Below are 14,602 nucleotides of genomic sequence, written 5' to 3'. Positions count from 1 at the left end.
GTAGTGCATCATTATTTGCTGGGAAAAATGGTGGCTCAGCTTACTATCATGTCCACTCTCCAGTGTAATGTCAGAGATGATGTTCAGCATGGATGGTGGATTTGGCACTCCAAAGTGAACCAGGTTATCCACTACAGAAGTGGAAAATGTAAAATTTGTCAAAATTAAATCAGACATGGATGAATGCAGACTTTAGTGCACCAATGGCTGATGCCAATTATTACATTGACCATACTATCTGTTTGCCTGACTGTCCATTGATTGTCTTCTACACAGTTCTACTTCCGCCAATGCCGATTGATCGCACTAAGCTAGCATGCTATTTAGACTGTAGTACTGCTGCTGCTGCTTGTGGCCGCCATTCCTGGTTGTAAACTGCCACCCATCTCCTTACTTGAGGTATCTTAAATTTCAACTGTCCTGCTCTTCCTGCAATCACTTCACTGACCTGCCAGCCACACATTTCCTAGCTGTCAATGGTGTTTCATAGTGCTAGACTATATTGCTGCTGACAGGGCTGCCATTGCTGGTTATAATCTGGTCTAACTGCCTGTCCAATCTATCGTCTATCTAGCTATCGTGCTTCTCCTACTGCAGCCACGTTCCTCTCCTGCATACTCACTGTGTGTTATAGTGCCAGACATACTACTTATGCTGGAAAACGTGCTCTCTTATTATTATAACCTATTTTTTCTTGATTTTTGTTCATTAGTTGGGGTAGATGGACTTTTTTAGGGTCTGATCACTGTCATTACTTTTATCAAGCATCTTAACCCTTAAATAACCATTGTTTATTTGTGTTTACTGTGGTTTTTATCTGATTCGGTCACTATACCTTTGTCCCGAAAGGCCCAAATGGACACGGGGTATGTCCGGCAGACGTCACAATATATTCCTACAATGGGATGAGAGAGAGAGAGGAAGGCCCTAATGCTAGGGAGAGGGGCATGGAACATCTCCTGACCCCAACCTGTGCCTGTCCCTAAGCTACCCTAACTCCCTATGCAGGTTCTTCCCCCCGCTGCCATCACGTGCCTAGTCCCTGGCTGTCACCTTTACTAACCCTGGCTAGTGCACTGGCTGGCAAGGACAATAACCTTGCCACTGCAGGTAATATTACACAGGAAAAGAGACTAACAAGGGACTGACAGAAAGAATACAACTTATGAAATATGCATGCCGGCACCATCTATCAAATACATCTTATTGGGATCCCCTACTGCATATACAAGACATAAACCACAAATAAGAAGAAAAAGTATATGCAGACAAGAATGGATCACCATAAAAATTACAAATTTTATTGAGAAGCAACATATAATTCATTTAAAAACACTTAAAAATCCCAAATGGATATTGCACTGAGAAAAAGATGCATAATACAGAGTCAAATACTGATAGATCCACAACTCAATGATACATAAATAATAAATTGCTTGCTATAAATCAACAAAAGGATTATAAATAGTCCAATCAAAAATGAGATGAAGTATATACCATGTGCAATAAAACAATGTATACATATGCTATTGCCACTGTTATTAAATGGTATCCATAAATAATAATAAAGTAAATTATAACATAATCCAAACAGTAGATGTTTATACCTCTTCGAAGGTTCTCCAAAGGAGCATATATATGGATCAAGGTCAGCCCATACTTAACCCTATTTCAGTTAGGTGGTCATCCCTTTAAGGCAAGCAATCTGATCATGTGGGTACATGGACCCATGCGTATCGACACAGGAATGTGTCTTCCTCAAGGTAAGTACATAGGGACTCAGTAAAATGGTGCTGCTCAGTTATAATGTCCCAAACGGACATGGGTATGTCCGGCGGATGACATGTCATATATACTGTATGTACAACGGGATGATAAAGGGAGAGGAAGGCTCTAACAGTAGGGAGAGGGGGATGCCTCCTGACACCAACCTGTGCCTGTCCCTAAGCTCCCGTACTGCCCTATGCGGGTCCTTCTCCCTCCGCCGCCATCACGTTCCCAGTCCCTGGCTATCACTTCTACTAACCCTGGCTAGCACACTGGCTGGTAAGGAGCCTTGCCACTGCAGGTAATATTACACAGGGAAAGAGACTAACAAGTGGCTGACAGAAAGAATACAACTTAGCTCAGAAACTGCTGCTAAGCTCCACCGCAGCATAGTAAATGGCACCAGATAAAAAGGGCTCCAACAGAGACAATAGCACAGCCAAAGGAGAACTCCGAACACCTAGCTGGTCTGCATATAAGTAACTCTATAACCAACAGGTCATGTGACTCTTTAAACAGAGGTGGGAGTGGTTACCAACCATCAGCTGACCATCCAAAAAGAAACTGCCAGCAAGAGACTGACATTAACTCTTGCTGGACCAAAGGTAAAAACTATTTAAACTTCAGCAGACCCAGAGCTGCCACAAATCCTTTAATGATTCATGACAGCCTTACTTTATCTGATCAGAATATGTCATTGATATTCCTAATATCTGATTTAAATCTAAATATCTATAGATGGCAGATAATTGCTTTGGTATATGATCACCAATTGTTTAATATTGTGCGGCTTCAATTTTAATATATAGAGTTGTGGCCAAAAGTATTGACACCCCTGCAATTCTGTCAGATAATACTCAGTTTTTTCCTGAAAATGATTGCAAACACGAATTCTTTGTTATTATAATCTTCATTTAATTTGTCTTAAATGAAAAAACATAAAAAGAATTGTCCTAAAGCCAAATTGGATATAATTCCACACCAAACATAATAAAGGGGGTGAACAAAAGTATTGGCACTGTTCGAAAAATATTGTGATGCTTCTATAATTTGTGTAATTAACAGCACCTGTAACTTACCTGTGGCACCTAACAGGTGTTGGCAATAACTAAATCACACTTGCAGCCAGTTGACATGGATTAAAGTAGACTCAACCGCTGTCCTGTGTCCTTGTGTGTACCACATTGAGCATGGAGAAAAGAAAGAAGGTCAAAGAACTGTCTGAGGACTTGAGAAACCAAATTATGAGGAAGCATGAGCAATCTCAAGGCTACAAGTCCATCTCCAAAGACCTGAATGTTCTTGTGTCTACCGTGCGCAGTGTCATCAAGAAGTTTAAAGCCCATGGCACTGTGGCTAACCTCCCTAGATGTGGACGGAAAAGAAAAATTGACAAGAGATTTCAACGCAAGATTGTGCGGATGTTGGATAAAGAACCTCGACTAATATCCAAACAAGTTCAAGCTGCCCTGCAGTCCGAGGGTACAACAGTGTCAACTCGTACTATCCGTCGGCGTCTGAATGAAAAGGGACTGTATGGTAGGAGACCCAGGAAGACCCCACTTCTTACCCCGAGACATAAAAAAGCCAGGCTGGAGTTTGCCAAAACTTACCTGAAAAAGCCTAAAACGTTTTGGAAGAATGTTCTCTGGTCAGATGAGACAAAAGTAGAGCTTTTTGGGCAAAGGCATCAACATAGAGTTTACAGGAGAAAAAAAGAGGCATTCAAAGAAAAGAACACAGTCCCTAGAGTCAAACATGGCGGAGGTTCCCTGATGTTTTGGGGTTGCTTTGTTGCCTCTGGCACTGGACTACTTGACCGTGTGCATGGCTTTATGAAGTCTGAAGACTACCAACAAATTTTCCAGCATAATGTAGGGCTCAGTTTGAGAAAGCTGGGTCTCCCTCAGAGGTCATGGGTCATCCAGCAGGACAATGACCCAAAACACACTTCAAAAAGCACTAGAAAATGGTTTTAAATAAAGCACTGGAGACTTCTAAGGTGGCCAGCAATGAGTCCAGACGTGAATCCCATAGACCGCCTGTGGAGATATCTAAAAATGGCAGTTTGGAGAAGGCACCCTTCGAATATCAGGGACCTGGAGCAGTTTGCCAAAGAAGAATGGTCTAAAATTCCAGCAGAGCATTGTGAGAAACTCATTGATGGTTACGGGAAGTGGTTGGTCACAGTTATTTTGGCTAAAGGTTGTGCACCTAAGTATGAGGCTGAGGGTGCCAATACTTTTGTCTGGCCCATTTTTGGAGTTTTGTGTGAAATGATCAATGTTTTGCTTTTTGCTTCATTCTCTTTTGTGTTTTATCATTTAAGACAAATTAAATGAAGATAATAATACCAAAGAATTTGTGATTGCAATCATTTTCAGGAAGAAACTGAGTATTATCTGACAGAATTGCAGAGGTGTCAATACTTTTGGCCACCACTGTAGTAAGTAAAAGTTATATTTTTATTTACCTTTCTCTTTTTTTGCTCTGATTACTTTCTCTTGAGGGTACACAAACATGAAACAGCTTTAAGGGTATGTGCACATGTTGCGGATTCTCTGCGGATCCGCAGCATTTTTTGCAGTGCAGAAACGTTGCAGATCCGCAATTGATTTACAGTACAATGTTAATCAATGAGAAAAAAAAATGCTGTGCACACTTTGCGGAAAATCCGCTGCAGTTTAAAAGAAGTAGCATGTCACTTCTTTTTTGTGAATCTGCAGCGTTTTTGTACCCATTCCATTATAGAAAACCGCAGGGGTAAAAACGCAGCAAATCCGCAAGAAAACCGCAGCAAAATCGCACAAAAAACGCTGTGGAACCGGACAAAAAACGCAACAAATCTGCAGGTGCATTTTCTGCCAGGAGAGGCAGAATCCGCACCAGAAATTCCTAAGCCTAATCCGCAACGTGTGCACATAGCCTAAATTGGGTTAATTTTTTAAAAGCTTTGTGACAAGCCAAAACTGCTTCACTAGGGTTGAGCGAAACGGATAGTTCATTTTCAAAAGTCGCCGACTTTTGGCAAAGTCGGGTTTCATGAAACCCGTCCCGATCCCTGTGTGGGGTCGGCCATGCGGTACGCGACTTTCGCGCCAAAGTCGCGTTTGGTATGACGCGATTGGCGCCATTTTTTCAGCCAATGAAGGAGCGTGGGCAGAGTGATGACATAGGTCTTAGGGGCGTGGACGCACATCGCTATGTTGTCTTTTGCGCTGTAGCGATTTGCAATGTGTAACACTAGCTTTTCAGTAGAGAGAGAGAGAGAGAGAAAAAAAAAAAAAAATCCCATTAACTTTGCATAGGGTTTCGTGTTTCGGTCGATCCTCGACTTTTCGCCACAGTCGGCCGATTTCACTCGACTTGACTTTTGAGATAGTCGGGTTTCGCGAAACCCGATTCGACCCTAAAAAAGTCAAGGTCGCTCAACCCTATTCTTCACAGTCAAAACAGTACTCCTGGTTTTCTACAGAAAAAGGTGCATACTATTTGGATGGCTTGATAAAAAGCCTTTGTAATTGGATAATCATTTTGTAATTAGCAAACCAGTTATAGTCCCCTTAAAGGTCACATTTTTCTTTCTTTGTTGAGAAGCCATAACTTCTTATTGCTCAAAACAGAACTCTTGCTTTGTCACCAGCAAAAAGGAGGATACGTTTAGGATGGTTTCAGAAAAAGCTTTTGTAATTGACTAATCAGTAAACCAGTAGCAGACACCAAAAAAGGGGAAATCACTAGATTTTGGAATAATAATAATTTTCACAAATGGATGTGCTAAAAAAATGTTCCTGTGCTGAGATAATCTTATCAATGTGCCCCTGCTGTGTACTGTGTAAGGGTACCGTCACACAGTGGCATTTTGATCGCTGCGACGGTACGATCCGTGACGCTCCAGCATCGTAACAATATCGCTCCAGCGTCGTAGACTGCTGTCACACTTTGCAATGTACGACGCTGGAGCGATAATTTCATGACGTATGTGCGATGTAGAAGCCGTTGGTTACTATGCGCACATCGTATACGATATATGTTACACCATGCGATCATGCCGCCACAGCGGGACACTAGACGACGAAAGAAAGTTTCAAACGATCTGCTACGACGTACGATTCTCAGTGGGTCCCTGATCGCAGGAGCGTGTCAGACACTGCGATATCGTAACTATATCGCTCGAACGTCACGAATCGTGCCGTCGTAGCGATCAAAATTGCACTGTGTGACGGTACCCTTATGGCCGTGTCTGACCCTACAGGGACATGGTCTGATCATATCACAGCTCCTGGGCAGGGAAGGAAACAAAAGAGAGTATATGCGCAGGACAGCATGGGATCGCAAATTATTCTTTCTGTGATGTAAAACGTTTTTCTGCCTGTTTTTAAGCAATGTTTTACCTCACAGAAACAATCATTTGCAATCCTATGCAGTAATGTATGTATATTATTTTTTGTGTCCTCCCCTGCCCAGGAGCTGCAGTATGACCAGCCCATGTTCCTGTATGGTCAGATACAGACATTACACAGTACACAGCAGGGGAAGATTTATAAGATTATCTCAGCACAGGAACATTTTTTTTATTTATTCCAAGATCTATTGATTAAAATGAACTTTGTGGGACAAGTCATTTTAGAAACTTTGTAAATATATTACTTATCTCGTTTTGATCCTGAATTACACCCTGTATTATACTGCAGATCTGTCTTCATAATTTTGCTAGTTTTGATTGGAAAAAGTCAACAGTTTTCGAACAGATACAGAACCTTCCTCGCAGCCAATCTATGCTCTTATAAGACATTATATGAAGTAAAGCAAATGGAATTACAAAGTTATTGTGTACATGAGTTATAATAAACTGTGAGCTCTGTGATTTTGCTACATCTGAGCTACGCCAATTATTCAGCTACTCTGCTCTTCACTTCTATTTCCTATTTGGAAATTGATTTGATATCTGGAAATGTCACGGGGAACAATGATCTATCACAAAGATGATTTTTTTTTTCTGCATTTGGAAAAAAGATGTTCTAAATAAATTCAGGATAAATCATTTACATTGTAAACAGTTCCTTTGTCCAGGCATGCCATAGTATAAGAATTCATTAATGATATGTACGTGTGTAATAATGTATGACAGTGAGTATAATATGTGCTGCCAATCATAATCCTCAGGCTCCATTGCATCTCATGGGTTTCTATAGCTACAGTTAAACTTTGGTGTACATTACCATATATCCTACAAAACACAAGCATTCTTTTTCTTTTCCTTGCAAGAAATGTAACTGAAACCGTTGGCATAGAGTTTTTATTCTCTCTGTGTTTTTATGAACTTCCTGCAGGTTTCATCCCACATCTAACAATTTGTTATAAAATAAGCAGTAATGTATCTGGGACAAGCTAGCAACCATTTAAGATAGAGACGAATGTAAATGCTAATTTCTGATTTCTTCATGATCAGTGCCACACCTGTGCAAAGCTAATGTATGGCATTGGAGAGTATCCCCATTCACTTCAATGAAGCTGAATTGCAATACCAGTCTTTGTAATCATGGACAACCCGTTTAAGACTTTGCCAGTATATAGACATAAAAAAATAAATATATGCTTTACCTTAGCTAAATTTACTAATAGGGTCATTTTTTTCCCTTCTGATTAGGGTATATTGATTGTCAGTGAAAACTTCAACTCCTTTTGTAAAAATCTCTTGTTTGCTATTACTGAATGGAATCATATTTTTTGTCTTATGGGTCCTGAAGGGATGACAAACTAATATAACTGTATGGCCTATACTCAGCTTTTTTAAAGCCAATCCTGTTTTGAGTATGACATATATTAGCCTAAACAGCAAAATAATAAACAAATTAAAAAGAAGCTAAGCTACAGTACTTTATGGCCTGATTCATTATAGGGGCTTTCCACTACCTAAGACAACTCCGTCTTAAACTAAATGTTCAGCACCGATAAAATAATTAAGCCTATACTCACCTCCCGTGCCGATGCCGTTCCCACGGTGTTGGCACTCGTTCTCCACGGGGCTGTGATGCGGTGTTGTGACTTGTGATGATGGTCCCCAATCAGTGCTGGTGTCACTGTCTCTGCCTTTGTACAATCTGAATGGACCACCCCGTCAGGGCAGCAGGGTACTCGGTACCGGGTCCTTCGGTTCACAGGGGGATGTCACGGTGGCTGACCCAATCCGTGGTCCTGGGATGTCTGTATTAAAGGGAAGGGTCTTTAAAGGGATAATGTTTGTGATGCCACCTGTGGTATTTGGTCAGGATGACCGACGCTGTTTTAAGGGGGTCATGTTATGGCAGCTAGATGGTATACCTTCCCACAGGTGAACTGTATCCCCAGGGCTTTCCAGTGTGTAGATGGTGGATGGTGTGAGGCGCAGTGAAGAACACAAGGTTGAAGTCTCTTTACCTTTACTGAAGGCTTCAGCATCCACAGTCCAGGGTACTAGACCGCAGGGCAGGCAGAGTCTGGCCGGTTTGGAGGCAAATCCAGAGTCCCCTTATCCAGGTGGAAATCAGTAGCCTCCCTTTGCACTGCAGTGTTGGAGTCCCTTACTGCTAAGCTTCTCATAAGGTCCTCACAGATGTTATAGATGTTATGTCTCTCTCTCTGTCCCTCAGATAGGATAGGACAAACCCGTATGACTGGTGGCTTGAGGCGGTTTATAGGGACTCTAGCATGCCCCAGCCTCTGGGAGTTGCCACTGTGCCTCCTGGGTATAGGTCGGACAGGTACCTGTTATGAACAGGTGATTCAGAACCACAATGGACCTAGTGGTTAAGAGCACACAAAGTGACCTGATAGTTACTAACATAGGACGAGCTCTGAGATGTGGGAACTCTGCTGACCGCAATCCCTAATCCTATCATACCACACTAGAGGTAGCCGTGGATTGCGCCTAACGCTCCCTATGCAACTCGGCACAGCCTGAGAAACTAGCTAGCCCTGAAGACAGAAAAATAAGCCTACCTTGCCTCAGAGAAATTCCCCAAAGGAAAGGCAGCCCCCCACATATAATGACTGTGAGTTAAGATGAAAATACAAACACAGAGATGAAATAGATTTTAGCAAAGTGAGGCCCGACTTACTGAATAGACCGAGGATAGGAAAGATAGCTTTGCGGTCAACGCAAAAACCTACAAACAACCACACAGAGGGGGCAAAAAGACCCTCCGCACCGACTAACGGTACGGAGGTGCTCCCTCTGCGTCTCAGAGCTTCCAGCAAGCAAGAAAAACCAATATAGCAAGCTGGACAGAAAATATAGGAAACAAAAGTAACACAAGCAAAACTTAGCTTATGCAGGGCAGACAGGCCACAAGAACGATCCAGGAGAAAGCAAGACCAATACTGGAACATTGACTGGAGGCCAGGAACAAAGAACTAGGTGGAGTTAAATAGAGCAGCACCTAACGACTTAACCTCGTCACCTGAGGAAGGAAACTCAGAAATCGCAGCCCCACTCACATCTACCAGAGGAAGCTCATAGACAGAACCAGCCGAAGTACCACTCAGTCATGACCACAGGAGGGAGCTTGACCACAGAATTCACAACAGTACCCCCCCTTGAGGAGGGGTCACCGAACCCTCACCAGAGCCCCCAGGCCGACCAGGATGAGCCAAATGAAAGACACGAACCAGATCGGCAGCATGAACATCAGAGGCAAAGACCCAGGAATTATCTTCCTGACCATAACCCTTCCACTTAACCAGGTACTGGAGTTTCCGTCTCGAAATACGAGAATCCAAAATCTTCTCCACTATATACTCCAACTCCCCCTCAACCAAAACCGGGGCAGGAGGATCAACGGATGGAACCACAGGTACCACGTATCTCCGCAACAATGACCTATGGAATACGTTATGGATGGAAAAAGAAGCTGGAAGGGTCAAACGAAAAGACACAGGATTAAGAACCTCAGAAATCCTATACGGACCAATGAAACGAGGCTTAAACTTAGGAGAGGAAACTTTCATAGGAATATAACGAGATGACAACCAAACCAAATTCCTCAACACGAAGTCGGGGACCCACACAGCGCCTGCGGTTAGCGAAACGTTGAGCCTTCTCCTGAGACAATGTCAAATTGTCCACCACATGAGTCCAAATCCGCTGCAACCTATCCACCACAGTATCCACACCAGGACAGTCAGAAGACTCAACCTGCCCTGAAGAGAAACGAGGATGGAAACCAGAATTGCAGAAAAACGGCGAAACCAAAGTAGCCGAGCTGGCCTGATTATTAAGGGCGAACTCAGCCAAAGGCAAAAAGGACACCCAATCATCCTGATCGGCAGAAACAAAACATCTCAGATATGTTTCCAAGGTCTGATTGGTTCGTTCAGTCTGGCCATTTGTCTGAGGATGGAAAGCCGAGGAAAAAGACAAATCAATGCCCATCCTAGCACAAAAGGCTCGCCAAAACCTCGAAACAAACTGGGAACCTCTGTCAGAAACGATGTTCTCCGGAATGCCATGTAAACGAACCACATGCTGGAAGAACAATGGCACCAAATCAGAGGAGGAAGGCAATTTAGACAAGGGTACCAAATGGACCATCTTAGAGAAGCGATCACAAACAACCCAAATGACCGACATTTTTTGAGAGACGGGGAGATCCGAAATAAAATCCATAGAGATATGTGTCCAGGGCCTCTTCGGGACTGGCAAGGGCAAAAGCAACCCACTGGCACGAGAACAGCAGGGCTTAGCCCGAGCACAAGTCCCACAGGACTGCACAAACGAACGCACATCCCGTGACAGAGACGGCCACCAAAAGGATCTAGCCACCAAATCTCTGGTACCAAAGATTCCAGGATGACCAGCCAACACCGAACAATGAATCTCGGAGATAACTCTACTCGTCCATTTATCAGGGACAAACCGTTTCTCCGCTGGGCAACGGTCAGGTCTATTAGCCTGAAATTTTTGCAGCACGCGCCGCAAATCAGGGGAGATGGCAGACAAAATTACCCCCTCTTTGAGAATACCCGCCGGCTCAGACAAACCTGGAGAGTCGGCCACAAAACTCCTAGACAGGGCATCCGCCTTCACATTTTTAGAGCCCGGAAGGTATGAAACCACAAAGTCAAAACGGGAGAAAAACAGCAACCAACGAGCCTGTCTAGGATTCAACCGTTTGGCAGACTCGAGATAAGTCAAGTTCTTGTGATCAGTCAAGACCACCACGCGATGCCTAGCTCCTTCAAGCCAATGACGCCACTCCTCGAATGCCCACTTCATGGCCAGCAACTCTCGATTGCCAACATCATAATTACGCTCAGCAGGCGAAAACTTCCTGGAAAAGAAGGCGCATGGTTTCATCACCGAGCCATCAGAACTTCTTTGTGACAAAACAGCCCCTGCTCCAATCTCAGAAGCATCAACCTCGACCTGGAACGGGAGCGAAACATCTGGTTGGCACAACACAGGGGCAGAAGAAAAACGACGCTTCATCTCTTGAAAAGCTTCCACAGCAGCAGAAGACCAATTGACCACATCAGCACCCTTCTTGGTTAACTCAGTCAACGGTTTAGCAATACTAGAAAAATTATTGATGAAGCCACGATAAAAATTAGCAAAGCCCAGGAACTTTTGCAGACTCTTCAGAGATGTCGGCTGAGTCCAATCATAAATGGCCTGAACTTTAACAGGGTCCATCTCGATAGTAGAAGGGGAAAAAATGAACCCCAAAAATGAAACCTTCTGAACACCAAAGAGACACTTTGACCCCTTCACAAACAAAGAATTCGCACGCAGAACCTGGAACACCATTCTGACCTGCTTCACGTGAGACTCCCAATCATCCGAGAAGACCAAAATATCATCCAAGTATACAATCAGGAATTTATCCAGGTACTCTCGGAAGATGTCATGCATAAAAGACTGAAACACTGATGGAGCATTAGAAAGCCCGAATGGCATAACCAGGTACTCAAAATGGCCCTCGGGCGTATTAAATGCTGTTTTCCATTCATCGCCCTGTTTAATACGCACAAGATTATACGCACCACGAAGATCTATCTTGGTGAACCAACTAGCTGTTAGGACTGGCGGAACGCACCAAGAAAGGTGATATAGATGCGTTCGCAGTCCGGGGTTCACCGTGCAGGTGAAAAACTGCTGCTAGTAAATACAGACTATATGGCGGTACACTAAAGTATATACACGTGGGTTCAACCTCACCCAGCGTGAAGGGAGCAATCCTGCTGCATCACAGGATCGCGGCACCGCACCTAAAGTGCGAGCGAGTAGTCAGCGTACTTAACCCCAACTGGGATTGAAGTCCGATTAGACCCTCGCTGGCACTACACCACAACTGGGTGTGTAAGGAAACTAAGTATTAATATATAAATGCACAGGAGTGCGAGCAATGCCGCACTGACGGACGCCACCAACCACACTGGCTTGGGTATGGAAAGCGCAAGGCAAGCGCACGGCGCCGTACAGGCGGACACAGCAAGAGGACGCTGTAATGTGTGTTTCGTGCTGTTGGATAAGTCGGGCGCTAGATAGCAAACATACACCTTCCGCGAACAGACATTCAATAGGGAGGGTTATTTAAAGAGCGACTTTCACTCACAACACACACACATATTTACAAGACAATACTAGCGCATGGCCGTGCGGTCATGCGCAGTTTATATAGTTACAGCACAGGAAGTGGCTACAGCACTTTTGCCCTTCCAAGACCTGCCAAGAGGACCAATGGAATGTGCTGCAGAGCCTGAGCACATGACCCTCGATCTCCAACAGGAGATCTTACCCTGGGCATGCTCAGTACGTGCAGACAAGGACTTAGTCCCAGAGAAGTCCGCTCGCTGCTGACCAGCACTGACTTTAATGGCAGAGACTGGAGAAGCAGCAGCAACTCTTCGCACAGAGTCAGACTGAGCGAGACGCTGGGATCGACGTCCCTGCTGAGCAGACTCCACTGCGGCTGGAGGAGAATGGGAGAACGCAGCGGAGACGGATCGAGATTCCCCCTGTGCAGCAGAGGAAACTCGACTCCTAACATTACCCCCCCTCCTAGGGCCCCCCCTCCTTGGGCCTCGCTACGTTCGAAGGCAGCAATGAGCTGCGGAGCCCGAATGTGCTCAACAGGCTCCCAGGACCTGTCCTCGGGGCCATAACCCTTCCAGTCTACCAAATAAAATTTTTTACCACGCACCACCTTGCACCCCAAAATAGCGTTCACCTCATAATCGTCCGTAGACGAACCCGATGTCCCAGCAGATGACTCGGAAAACCGGGACATATACACGGGTTTCAAGAGGGACACATGAAAGGTGTCGGTGATACCCAGGCGTGGCGGAAGGGCCAAACGATAGACCACAGGATTAACCTGCTCGAGGACCTTGAATGGGCCCAAGTAGCGAGGAGCAAATTTAGTGGACTCAACTCGCAGCCTGATGTTACGGGCGGAGTCGCCAGGAGCAAAGGTCGGAGCGGGGCGCCGATGAGCATCGGCGGAGGACCTCATTCTCTCCTTAGAGGCCCGAATGGCATCCTGAGTGCGGTCCCAAATATCCCGTGCCTCCACAGCCCAGTCTGCCACCCTGGAGTCGGCGGAAGACACGGGCATAGGCACAGGTACCCGTGGATGCTGACCATAGTTGAGGAGGAATGGGGTTTGTCCAGTGGAGTCGGCTACGGCGTTGTTCAGTGCAAACTCTGCCCATGATAGCAAGGATGCCCAGTCATCCTGCCTGGCTGAAACAAAATGTCGCAGGTATGTGACCAAGGTCTGGTTGGCCCTCTCTACCAACCCATTCGTCTCGGGATGATAAGCGGAAGAGAGATTCAACTCAATACTGAGAAGACGACAGAGCTCTCTCCAGAACCGAGATGCAAACTGGGGACCCCGGTCACTGACAATTTTGTCTGGCATACCATGCAGGCGGAAGATATGTCTAATGAACAACGCTGCCAAGGCCCGTGCAGAAGGTAACCGCGGTAGCGGCACCAAATGCACCATTTTTGAGAAATGATCGGTGATGACCCAAATGATGGTACAGCCGCGAGACTTGGGCAAACCCACAACAAAGTCCATCCCGACCATCTCCCAGGGCCTATCTGCCACTGGCAAGGGATAGAGCAAACCAGCTGGCCTTTGACGCGGAGATTTATTTTTGGCGCAGGAGACACACGCCAGAACATAATCCATGACATCCCGGACCATATGCGGCCACCAGTACGTCCTCGCCAGTAGCTCAGATGTCCTCTTTGTCCCAAAGTGTCCACCCACCCTGGACGAATGAGGCCAAGAGAGAACCTCCGGTCGCAAATTAATGGGCACAAAAGTCTTGCCCGGAGGCACAGACTCTAGCGAAACCGGCGCCACGGTTCTCAGGCTCTCGGAAGGGACAATAAGCCGAGGCTCCTCTTCCTCCTCCTCAGTCAACATAAGGGAGCGAGAGAGAGCGTCAGCACGGATATTCTTCTCCCCGGCGAGATAATGAAGGGAAAAGTGGAACCGGGAGAAGAACAGGGACCATCTGGCCTGGCGAGAATTTAGCCGCTGGGCTGTCTGCAAATAGACCAAATTTTTGTGGTCCGTGTAAACTTGGAAGGGAAACCGCTCACCTTCCAGAAGGTGTCTCCACTCCGAAAAGGCCAACTTCATTGCTAGCAACTCCCTGTCCCCGATGGAGTAGTTCCTCTCCGATGGCGTGAAGGTCTTGGAGAAGAAGAAGCATGGATGCCTCCGACCTTGAGCATCCTTTTGGTAGAGGACTGCTCCAGCACCAACGGACGAGGCATCCACCTCCAGTAGGAATGGCTTATCCACATCGGGACGATGTAAGATGGGAGCGCTAGCAA

This window comes from Ranitomeya imitator, chromosome 1 (genome assembly GCF_032444005.1).
Source record: "Ranitomeya imitator isolate aRanImi1 chromosome 1, aRanImi1.pri, whole genome shotgun sequence".
NCBI lineage: Eukaryota > Metazoa > Chordata > Amphibia > Anura > Dendrobatidae > Ranitomeya > Ranitomeya imitator.
The sequence above is the reverse complement of the archived record's forward strand: the minus strand, read 5'-3'. Positions refer to the sequence as shown.